Raw genomic sequence first — 13,148 nt, 5'->3', positions numbered from 1 at the left:
TGCAGAACCTGTCTTTGTCCATTTCCTCATTAATTCCCTTAAGAACTGAGCACATCACAACCTTTCCATACTGAAGCCCTTTAGGAGGCATTTAACTAAGTGGGTATCCTTTTCGCAAAAGAACTCATCTTCAGGTTACTCAGAAGTCATTTGGTGATGTCTGGGTGACAGGCTCAGCTTCCTCTTCTGTGAGGATGATTTTTCTGTCCCTCCAGACTCCATTTACAGCCTCGGAGTGAACAGGACTTTGTGGAGGAATTTTGGAAGGAAGTTCATGGGGACCAAGGGTATTAAGGGACCAGAAATGCACACATGTAATTTGTTATAATTAGTGGCATTAAAGGAAGAGAGAAAAAGCCATCTACAAATCCTTGGTTGTGCTTCTGAATTTTCTCCTTCAGAGAAACGAGTTTGTATGTTTGGACAGTGACATTTAAAGTCTATATGTAGGTGCCCACAAGTGCTCATACCTACAGGTATTTAGTGTACCAATGCTGATGAGATTTACATTTACCAGATCAAAGGTTAGAAGTTAATGTGTATAATTGAGGCAAAATTATCTGGCACTGGTTACACATCCTAGGACAATTCTCTGCTTGGTGTCTTTGTGGGATATTTCTAAAAGATAAATACTCCCTAAAAGCAGAACTAATCCTTGAACTCTACCAAAGCAAAACCTGATATTATTGATTCTCCACCTATAAGGTATCTGTTCTTCTTGTTACCAGTCCAGCATGGGTGAGTGAATAACAAACAAGATTGTTACTGGAATATGATTTTTAAGATAATTTCAAATTTAGAATTCAAAACAAAAGGAAAATTCCACAGCTTCATACCAGTTTAATATTGAAACAAACGTTCAGATTTTCTTTTTCTCTCCCTCTCCTTTTTATACATTATGGATTTTAAGATATTAGTTTGAAAATGTTGTTTAAAAAAAAAGTAAACATTTTCCTTCCATTTGGATTTGAGAAGTAGTAAAAGTTGATTTCAGACTGAAAGTGAAGAGATTAGACTGTTAAAATTTCCCAGAAAAATGTTAGTTAAAAGAAAATCAATAAACTGTCAGTCTTGATCCACAGACTTGCTTTTCCACTTGGTCACAGAAAGAAGACCCTTGAAGAAAATTTCTTCCTTCTTCTCTCCCAAACCCTGCACAGCCACAGAATCAAAGGAGTATGTCATGCTTTCTCCTGTTTCTCAGTCATAGGAAGTGGTAAGGCATCCCATTTCACCACAGTGCTTGCTGTGTCACCTTGTGCTGTTTGATCGCAGCACAGAAAAGGAGGCTCGTGTTGGTTAGTGAGGCTTGTGTTAGTGCAATGAGGTACAAGGACTCACGTGCTCTGTGTTGTGCCCAGCACAGTGCAGATGCTTTAGCTTAATTAAAAAGTAAAGCATACCAACAAGGCACACAGCAAAAATCCCAAGCCATAATCACTGGCAGTGTCAGCTTCACACACAATTTCTTTCCCCTGTGAGTTACCTAGCACCCACCAGTTCCAGTGAAACTATCTGGTTTTATCAGCTCTGATTCGGTGGAATTTCGAGCATTTCACATGAGCCATCTGTTCAGTAAAAGATTTTTGCTAAAAATCCTGCTTCCCAGAATGACAAAGCCATGGAGAGAAGTTTCTGAAATTTGTCTGGCTAAGTTCCTGCTGGAGTCAGACAACTAATGCTCCTGGAATTTCCGAACAATGAATGAATTAATTGTGCTGTACAGTTAATTAACTAATGTGAGACTTTTGGAAAGGTATATGCTGCATATATACATATTTATAGGTACACATATACATGTATATAAACACACATATATCTCTTTGTATATCTAAGTAAACATCAGACTGCATTCCGGGGAAGTTCAGGGCTGAAGAAGCTGTTTATGCATTAGTGGCCTTCACGCTCAACCACAGAATACTAGGGAGAGTGTTAAATCATGGCAGGGAAACCTGAGGGAGCTGAGGGTGATTTACCCCTGTGAATGATACATTTTGTGAGTCAGAAGTGAGCTGCTTCAGCAGAACTGGCTTCAGGAAAAAGTGCTTGCCACTCCATTAGGCCTTCCTTTAAAAATCTTCATGCCCTCTCATTTTCACAAGTGTCACTCAATAACATTTTCAATGGTGATCATGTCCCAAGGCTAAATAATAAAAAGGATATCACCCTATGAAAAGGAGTGGAACAGAAGCTGAAATTTGATAGCAATTTCATTTTAGGTGTATCTTTGGGAAAAGGCTGAATGCATTCTAACCCAAATGGAGCCACTCACCTTTGTCTTCAGTAAACTGCTATTGTATGTCATTTAGCCTTTTGTGTTAGATCTTGTTGAAACACCCCTAAGCCTCTAAATTTATTCCAATGCATGCCATACAGCTTCCTGATAATCAATATGTGATAATGCATTCTCCTATCAGTACAAATACCAGTTCAAATATGAATATAAACATGGCCTTTCTGTGCCACATTGTTATTTTTTCCATTAAATAAAATAAACAGCCATAACCCAATATTTTTATTCTCCCTTCACAGATGGGTCATTGGAGAAAGAAATAGATTTGTATTTGGTTCAAAACCACAAAATTAATCAACTGTCAGGCTTTCTTTGTGTTTTTCTATGGTATGTATTGGGTCCTCTTCTCCTTTGCGCCTTCATCACTTGCCTAATTAATAAATATTTGAGAGACTCTAAATCCAAGAAAGGTGGTGTTTTCCCAAGTTTGCTTCCACAGGATGTAGAAGCAGACTGCATGCCTTCCACCAGTGCAATCCTAGCACAAGGACTTGTAAGCTGCTTCTGTGTCTTCTGCAGGAGTGTGTGCCAGGCAGCTGGTTCAGGTGGCACCTTCTTGGTCTGAGCAGATCTCCAGCAGCATGGCTTCTGCCAGGCCTTTCTACCTCTTCTACTCTGCTCCAGGCCTTAGGAAGTGGCCAAGAAAACTTTCCTTTTTGATTTAGGTTTCCTAAAACTGTGAGGAGGTAGGGGATGTCCTGTGCAGATAGAGGAGTAGCTGGGACCTGTGTGAGGGATGAAGTGGGCCCAGACTCTCTCACCATCATACTCCAGAACATAACTAAAATCTGTTTGTGGGCAGAGTTTTCTGTCCAAGATGGACACAGAAACTGCCACAAGGAGGTGGCTGCAAGTGAGGAGAAGTCAAGGATAATCTTGCTCTCTGAAGAAGTAAGAGCTCTGAGCAAATTTGGGACAGTTATCTGCTAAGCTAGCATTATTGTGGTTTTCAGATAGAGGCACCCAGATTAGTCACTAAGAGTGGCTGTTGGCAGACACTGGTGTTATAACATGGTGTGAGGACACTTCTGCTGTGATTTTAGGCCCTAAAGCCTGGAATGAGCCCAGCCTTGGACCTCCAGTGTCAGAAGAGAGCTCTTTGCAGAAAATCACTGCAGAGAATCATGTCAGAACAGAGACTGAGCATGAATACTGTACTTTCTCAAGGAGAAAAACAAAACAGAGGCCAGCACAGACAGGTGTGCGAGCCTTGCTGGAATATGAAGTGCACTCCAGGGACAGAGCACAATCGAAAGAAGGACTTGCCTTGCTTTAGACCTGGGCTCTGCATCGTGTCTGTCTCCTGCTTCCAACTGAGAAAAGCTCCATCATGCCTGCAATCTGTGTTTAGTCCCTGCTGTTTGTGTAAGAACCAGTAGTAATAGATTTCCAAAATAGGCCTAAGCAATGTTGGCCCCACAGCAGAGAGCTGTGGTCAGAGTTAGTGGGAGGGAGGGGAAGCCTAGAGTTGGGAAGGATTAGGGTTGCACTAGTATATCTGGTCATCATCTTGCTGCTTTCCTTTGATGTGGTTCTCTTAGAAAAGACTGCAAGAACAGGTTTAGCAGCTTTTGCTAGACGTGAACTTCTGAATTAGGAGGCAAAATGCGGAGGAAGGACTAAGAAAAACCCAACATTTTGTCTCTTGGAATTCTTTTGTGCATCTGGCTCCTATTTAGATTTATAAAAGTCCTGGTACTATAGCAATGGGCACATTCTCCTGAAAACATGCCTTGCATGATATAGCTTAGCAAAGACAAGGCTTGAAATGCTTCTCATTAGTCTAGTGATGGAGCTGGTGATATGCCTCACCTGGAGAGCTAGGATTGTTTTTATGGCACTCTGTTTTATTGACATGCACATCTATTTTTCTGCACAAGAAATGTTCGTGTTAAGGGTACTTGCATGTACGTAAAAGAAGCAATTTCTAAGGATATATCTAGATGGATTTTTTTTTTTTGTAAACTGTACTTTGTGAAATGTAGCTTAACACTCCTCTGCAATAGAGGCTGCTGGAGAGCATCCTCAGGAACAAACATTACAAGAAAAAGCCTGAGCAGGCTGTCTGCAGGTTCTGTGCAAGGCACCTGAGCAGCCAGAAGCAAGACAGAGCATGCCATGCTCAGTCATTCATTAAAAATGCAGCAGGCATAGGCCCAAAGTGGACCAACCTATTCAAAGGTTTGGGCTAATTTCAAGACACTACGCAGGCTGGTGGAATTGGCAGGACGGGGCAAGGTGCCCAAGGCCATCTGCTTGAGAGCAGGACACCTCCCTGTGGAAAGGAAGCATTTCTTTCCCCAACTGACCTACCACAGGAATGGCAGGATGGACTGATTCATGGAAGCAGGAGAAGGGAGCGGCAGCATCTCTTTACATCCCCTCTGGGCCTAACACCCTGCCCCAGAGCCCTGCAGATAGCTCACAGCTGCTGCGGACAGGGCTGTCTGCTCCTTCTCTTGCTCTGGCCAGGGCCCTCCTTGAAACACAATCTGATGCCTCCTCTGCAGGATGAGCACCTGGGGAAGTACCTGAAGTCAGGTCATGACTAGCTGCACTGTGCTGACCACAGCTGAGGAATTACTGTCTTTGTAGATCAGGAGACAGATTGCATATTTCCTGCACCATTTTGGAGAAAGGGAGCATAGCTAAAGATTATCAAAGGCATGTAGACACCAAAGTCCCAGGATTGGGACCAGCAGCACTTGGGACACTGGAGCAGAAAACAAGTTTGAATTAGTTTGCAAACTCTACCCTAGACTCATTTTGTCCAATAGGTGCTGCACAAACCTCAGTGCTCCCAGTTTCCCAAGCACCTGAGAAGGCAACAGCTGTTCTCAGTGCTGGGAGCATCCTTTTTTAATTCCCTCGTTACAGCTGTTAACTCATTTGCCCCCTGTGAGAAGGAAAATGAATCACGGCTGTCTTTTGTTTGCTAAATGTTAACAGCCCTGTGGAAAAACCCTCATAAAATATTCATCCTATCCTGCTCCTCTAAATTAGACAGTTACAGTTCTAACAAGCCCCAGAGAAGACTTCTTCATTCTCTCAGTCAAAGGTGCAGTCAACCATTTCTGCAGGCTTTTCTGTACTCTGCATTACCCTCAGCCAAAATTTCTGCTCCCCCAAGCTCTTTGCTGCTTTTATTCTTGCATATCTTTGTGCATCTGGCATTACAATAGGAGAAGTAAAGGTTTCCAAATGCATTCATCCACGTTCCTGCTTTAATGGTAAAGAAAAAAAATAAATTTGCTATTCCAAATGCAAGGAATGATAGGGCTTTGTGTGTGTGCATGTTTGCAGGTGCCTCCGAGTGAGTGCTTCCCACCTGGGTAGGGGGAGAGAGAGGTCTAAGATGTTTTCAAGCCAGAAGATAATGGAAAGACCTTGGACAACACACCACACATTGCTTTCTTAGTTAGTTTTTCCCTTAGAGGAGAAACTATTTTACTCATTTTTCAGTGAGTGCTCACCTTCTCTCTTTCTTTTGTCAGAAAGGCAGAACAGAGATGCTTTCACAGCCTTGCTCCCCATGTGCCTTCAGGCTTTCCCTTCCCAACTGGGTGCATGTTTCTACAAGGATGAGGACAGGAACAGCTGAATGGGACCAGCTCCCTGCTCTCTGTCTCCTGCCATGCCTTGCTCCTGGGTAGATTTTTGATGACTTGCAAAAGGAGGGAAAAAATACTCAGATACTCTTTGTTGCTCTTGAAAGCACCAAGGAGTGAGAGAAAAAGGGAGGGGGAATGATTTAGATTAGAGGAGGGGGAGAATTATTTTGATGCCAGCTCCCTTTCTGAATTATCATTATGGGTAATGACTTGCAGATTTTCAGCGTGGCCTGTGTTACTTCAGGCTGATTTGTTCCATACCACGACCTGAGCGAGCCTGAGAGACACAAGACATGTGCTTTCCTGTGTTTCAGGTTCTTCTTGGAGTCTGAAGCAAAAAGTTGCTGTGAGCAAGTGGTGATGATTCCCTGGCTGCACTGTGAGCTCCTGCCTGCAGATCAAAAGGTTTCATGGTGAGCAAGGGTAAAATACCATGCATGAGGTAGGTCCTGGTCATAACATGGGGAACTATTTTCCCCCGTGGTCTTCCTTTTTACCACTGCTCAGAAACATAGTTGGCTTTCCCAGCTGTGGGCAGGCTGCCCTGCATCCCTCACCCTCTACATGGTCACAGCCAGGGAAGGAGAGAAAGGTTCAGACTGGGTTGTGCAGGAGGAAGGTTTCAGAGGGGCAATTCACTCAGGGAACTTCCTACTCCAGAAAAATTATCAAAGTAGATGTGTTTATAGGAGAAAGCTTTTGGAGAGGATGGTGTTACCTCCTGGAGTAGGAGCAAGTGCTTGGATCTCTGCTGCAAACCCCTGAGAAGTGTCACAGTCTACTGGGAGAGCCACAGGGCAGAAAGGGTTGGCAGAAACAACAGGAAACGTTGTGGAGTCAGTCCTGGGGAACAGCTTGTCAAGGCAAACTTCTTGGTTCTTAAGTGGATAAAACTCAGTCAATCTTTGTCATTTTTGCTGGCAGGATTTGCTCTGATTTGGGAAAACACACAAGCTGATGGAAAGGATGGGATAAGCTGAGTTTCAAAGAAAAGGAAATAAGGCTCTCCCCTTCGTGAGCCACTTGTTCTGGTGTGTGCCTTTGTCAGCAAATGACTTTCTAATCTGGCCAGAGAGCTGCACTGAAATTAGACAACAATCCCACTGAACTTTGCAGGAGTGGGTTGGACTTCCAGACATGCCAGTGCTTGAGAAACAAATACCCTTCGTGCATACTCTTAAATCCCCTAGGAAAAAATCTCACAACAACTCTGGTTTCACAGGGCATAAAGTGCTCTTGTTTTCCTAGCACATTTTCTATATGTGGAACAAAATAATAAATAAATGAAATTACAGCTAATAAATTTGTAAAGTGCAGAAAGGTTTCGTCTTTACATATAGCGGTGCTCAGTAGCACCACTAAAGTTAAAGGTCTCTCAACATTTTTGTTAATAAACCCCCAATTTTCATGAGTTTATTACTCAGTAATAAAAGCCTTTTTCTGAGTTCAGCTTGCCATAATAGTCCTCAGGTTCTGCCCCACTCCAGTCTGAAGCCTGGGGAGTACACAGATGTGATTCAGACCTGTACTCCACCCTGATTTTGCAGCACTGAGCACCATTAAAAATACTTATTTGCCTCTCAAAGAAAGAGAAAAGTGGAGGCACAAGTCTTTATGTTTATACAACAGAGGAACAGTGCTGGAATTAGATAATTTTTTAACAATACAATGGAATTGTTTTGGCTTTATTTAGAGCTGCAGGAATGCAAAATGGAGCAGGAAACAGACTTCCAGGGTAGGGTTGCCATTATACAGTCTGACTTCATACAGGAGCTGTGTAAGAGAAAGAAGGGAAAAGGGATTCAGTCTGACATTTAGGTGTCTAATGCTTTATTACTGTCCCTGCCTGGGGTGGTATTAGCTGCACTTGAACCTCAAAGGTAAGGATTGCTAAGGGACCTGACTAATCTTACAGGAATCTTGAGACAGTTCTGACAAAAAAACCCCCAAAAACCAACAAACCAGCAACCAAATCACATGAAAATTTGTTCAGTCTTCCTAATCCAGTGGTCACAGGTGTGTGAAAACAAGGCTTTTTCTCCAGCTGTCTAAAGGATGAAGAGAGCAAGGATGTATATGAACAATAAAAGCAGTATCAGTTTTTCAGGGTCAAAACTCTCAGTCTGAGTAGTCACAGCAACAAGCCTGCCAGAGTTCAAGAAGTGTTTGGACAGCATCTTCAGGCATATGATATGTTTCTTCAGGCTGTCCTGTGCAGGGCCATGGATTGGACTTCGATGATCCTTGCAGGTCCCTTCCAAACCAGAATACTCTGTGATTCTGTGGGTAGGAATAGGATCTAAATTCCCTGTGTCCCAGCCTGTGTTCTAATCACCAGTGTTGTTTTGTGATTTGAAATCCTCCAGCTTTTAAAAGATGCATCATTGCTTGTTGTCTGCAAGGAGAGCAGGAGGCATGACACCAGTGTCAGGTCAGAAGAGTCTTATCTTGGAATTTTTTATGTATTCACCTTAGTAAACCTGATTCAAGATTGCTGTGCATCCTATTCCAATTTTACTCTAGAAAAGTTTACATTTGAAATATTTTACGCAGCCATTTGATCTCACCTGTGTAGGAAATTTGGCATCTGACCAGGTGCAAAGAAAATGTCTTGTCCTATTTGGGGAGTGCAGCCATGAAAGGCTCTTTGTACTAGGAGCCATGGTAGTTTGTTTGCACAAAAGTCAATAGCCTTTTCTCTGGGATACTCACTGAAAGAATCAAAAGTGTTAATTCAACTACTACTTCTTGCAAAGCGTCTTGGATCCACACATCCTAACAGATATTCCGTATCATTAGATTTTAATTTGGTCTGCTTTGATTTTATCAAGGTCTCCAGCTAAATGTTGGGGTACACTATTACTTGCACAGTTCTAGGGCAATCAGATATCCAGATAGTCTTCAGAATTTGTATTCAGACTGTTCAGCATCATGGGAACAGATTTTTCAAGTCAATAATCATTAGTCTGAATCCTAATGAGTATCAGAGATGTCTAGGAATGTTAGACCAGCTCCCCCACAGAGGACTGAGAAGGCTCCCCCCATTGGACAGCCAAGGTCCTGGTTCACACCAGGACCCCATTTTTTTATTTTTAGAAAATATATATTCAGGTTTCTTTGAGTGTCAGGAACCTGGGCATTTGCTCTCACCATGGATTTAGACAGTGGAAAATTCCTCTGTAGGCTTCTGGCCACATAGGATTACAGCTTGGAGACCTTTCTGAAGTCTAACCAAGTTAAAGGAAGCTCTGTATGGGACTGTGGGACCAGGAGGGACAAATACCTTGTGTTGCTTTGGGGTTAAATTTATTGGTAGGATTTCTTTGTGTTACTTGGTGCCATTTATCTCTTCCAGGCTTACCCGTTATTTTCTGCTCCCTTTCTTTGGCAACATGCTGCAGACATACAAAAAGGTGACTATTCATGGCCTGGCAGGTGGAAGATTAATTCTGACTGAGGAAGAATTTCTTGATGAAGTGACTTCAAAGGCAAAATATTGTGGAGAGGGAGGGGGAAGGAGGCAACACTTGTGTGAAGGAAGAAGAGGGAGGCTGTGCCAGTTGGCATCAAACACTGGAAGGATAACCTTCGTCCTCAGGGCTGGCACCAGCAGCTCAGGCTAGTGCATTGGCAGCTTTGCTTGTGCTGCAGTTTCGTCTGCCCCCCGCATTGATTTGCATCCAGGGACACAGAGGGCACCTGGCCCATCTCCAGTGCCTTCACCAGGCAGGGCAAAGAAAGCTTTGAAAGAAATGATGGAGGTATGTAAAAAATCCCTTCTGGGAAAACTGAGTTCATTATCCTTCTTTCCTGCTCAGCCTGTTGTTGAAGAGCTGACAGAATCCCCAATGGTCTTGAGGCCTTTGTGTAAAGTTTCTCTCACCTTGCCACAGTCTGTGGTAGGTCATAGATTTTCTAATTTTTACAGGATTATTCATTATAATTATTATTATTGTTATATATTATTATTAAAATTCTGTCACATGGTCTTCCTCAGGCACATGACTGAGCTGAGAGCTGATCCACCCACTTTTGTGAGCATAGTTGGAAAAGGTCTGACTGCCTCCTTTCTTCCTTTCTGGATTGCCATCACATGGAAATTTCTCTCATAAGGCAGATATCTCAAGCTGATTGTGGTGGCATTTGAAATAGAGGGAAATACAGAAATGCCAGAAACAAATCCCTGCACTTAGGGGCCACTATCTCACCTAAGACCAGCACTTCTACAAGGCACACAACAAAATGAGCAGGCTGTGGGAGTGGAAGAAGAATTAGCCATGATCCTTTGTAACTTTTCCACCAAAGCACTCTTACTGTTTTCCAAACCAGTCTGTTCTGTGTCCTGAACATGGGTGAAGTTAGGCAGATATGAAGTTCTGTGGAGGTAGCTGCAACTTCATCCTGAAACATTGTCTGTAAGGATCATGCAGTTATCCTCAGGTGGGAGGCAATTCCTCTTGTCCAGCAGAGACAAACGCTCATCATACTGCAGAGCAGGAAGTGAAGCAGAATGTTCAGTCAAGATCAATCTGTGTGGGAAATTGAAGGACACAGAAGGTACCACTTTAGCAAGCTAGCCAGGACTTTAAAGCAGATCTTCAACCCTTGTGGTAAGCATGCTTTAGTTTCCTAATATATTTTAAAATGTATTACACAAACACAAAGGTAGTTCAGAAACCTCAGCATAATTCTTTACAGAAGTAAGTAAAGTAAAGTAAAATCTTTCATTATGCAAGCCAAGGTCAATGAAGACTCATCAGCCAAAGAAATCTTGGTCTCAGGTGACTTAACATCACTTAACCTGACTTTTTTCCCCCTCCTCCTCTTGAAAGAAAGTGACTGACTGGTTTAGACAGTGGAAAGCCACACAACATATTTTGAAATAATGCAATCTCACAAAATTAATGTGTAGGTTTTGAAATTTACTAAACCCAGAAATTGGGGTTGCTTCAGAAGACAGATTCCAAATATGGCAGATTTCTCTGAGCTGGACTGAGCTTGGGGAATCATCAAGGAAAACCAACACCAAAGATTTTTATTGCAAACCAGCAAGGATTATGTACAGAGTCATGGGGAGCCTTTTCATCAACTTCTTCTACCACTGGGCCAGGAGCTACTTCATTTGGCCTTGTGGATTAGAAAGATGTTTAACCAGATTGGTGTCTTGGTTAAAGCAAATGGAGCAATCCCAAATGGTTTGTGTCTGATAATGTCCATGGCCATACAAATAGTTAGAAAAGCTCTGATGTCTGTGAGCAAGACAATTATCCTGGGACAATAAAATGAAGGTCGTACATCTTGTCCCCAGCTTTTACAGCTGACTTCAGCTGAATTTATTTAACTGCAAATGCAAGATTAAGTGGGAGGTAGAGGAAAAATGGGGTTCAGAGGCTACTAGAGGCTAAGCCTGCAGTTTGATAAGACATTTGGTATTGGACACATCAGCTGTAAGAACCTCTGTGGCGCCACACAACCTTGGTGGCTCAGCCCAGCCTCTGAACCACAGCACATTGCTCCTATGTCTCACAAGCACTGCTTTTGAGGCCCTGATCTGAGCCCTTTGTCTTCTTCTTTAGGATGTATTTCTTTCCTATCATGGAGAAGTTCAAGGGAGTGAATGGCTGGGATTGAGGGGGTGGGAGACGCCCAGATTCAGTGGAATGGTGCTTGGAAACAACTTTGAGATGCAAAGCAGAAAATGTTGCTTCTAACTTCTTCCACCCTCCACAGATGTTAGCCAGGGAGTCTATCTACCACACCCTTTCTAATCTGCTTTAGTGGCAGATCTGAAGCAATTGTAGCTCAAAGGAACTTGCTGTACTCCTATAGCAACCTCTGTAAACACAATGTCACACAAGTGGGACCAGCAGCCAAATTACCAGCTCACCATCAGGAAAGCAACAGCCAACACCTCTTGTCCTCCTACAAAAATGTCACAAAGTCCCCACTGACTCCTGTTGCTTCCTTCAGCCTGAATGATTTCTTCCATTCATTCACATGTGGTCTTAAATTCCAAATCTAGCAGCAGCCCAAACTGGGCTAGGAGTGATCCTCAAATTTCAGCACAATTCCTTCTTTCTCCATGCAGACAGAAAATACCCCAACAGCACAAGACGTTCCACAGACACGTCTTCAGGCATAACCTGCATTCTAATATGACTTTTCTCAAAGGCTAGAAATTCACATCTCGTTCATTATAGGTATGGGGGTGAATATCAACTTTCACCAGAAATCAAGTGTTTTGAGGGCTGTTTGCTCCTGGTTATCATGAAAAAGAAGAAGGAAGAAGAAGAAGAAATCATAGTTCCTACAGCAGTATTTAGCAGTGATACTTAGTAAAAGCAGAGCTTTGCAGGATGTGGAAAGAATGTGATCCTGATTCCAGGCAAGTTGAACAATTTGCCAGTTCCATAAAGTGTCAGAGCATTTCTGTCAGGGAAAGGAAAAGCAAATATGTTTTTTAGACAAACAAACTAAACAATTCCTAAAACATTTGCAGGCTGCGACTATCAAAACTTTAGGGAAAAAATATCATTCACATGTGGACCACAGTTCAGTGTCTTGTCTCACAGTTCACTGGCAGGAACTGAGAGACAAGATGCCAAAACAGGCAGGGATGCATCCTGGATGGATTACTGGGGACTGCATTAGACCATCAATGAAAAGTTTCATTGTTTTAAACCTTTTCTTGTATGCTGTTAACACCCCCACCTTCTGTTCCCTGTACTCCATACTCTCACATTCTCTTTTCCATCCTTATCTGGGTGTATTGTCCCCAGGTTTGTCCAAGCTCAAACAGTAACCTAGAGGGAAAGGGGGTATCCTGAGACTCCTGCCCTTCTAAGGGAAAAACCCTTTCCCTAAATCCTCAGTGAGTACCGAACCCATGCCTGCCTTTCTCTTCAAAAAGTCTCTCTTCTGCTAAGCAAGGAGCTAAAAAACCCATAACCAAACCAAACCAAAACAAGCCTCTAAAATTTTGAAAGATATGTGACAGTTTAAAAGGAACTGAGTAAATAGTTTACCCACAAGGACAAACAATATTTTTGTTTCTCTAAATAAGTTGTCTTGGACATGTAAAATTACTGAAAACCCACAGGAATCTCATGTCTGAGCTGAGAGATCCTTTGAGACTGGACTCCCAAAGGGCAATGCTTTCAGTCCATGACCCTCTGGAAGCCAATTTACAGATGTAAATGTGCAAAGTCCTGGGCTTACAGTTCAACTTAAATCTGTAACCACAG

This window comes from Melospiza melodia, chromosome 8 (genome assembly GCF_035770615.1).
Source record: "Melospiza melodia melodia isolate bMelMel2 chromosome 8, bMelMel2.pri, whole genome shotgun sequence".
In the NCBI taxonomy this organism is placed as follows: Eukaryota; Metazoa; Chordata; class Aves; order Passeriformes; family Passerellidae; genus Melospiza; species Melospiza melodia.
Note: the sequence above shows the minus strand (reverse complement) of the source record.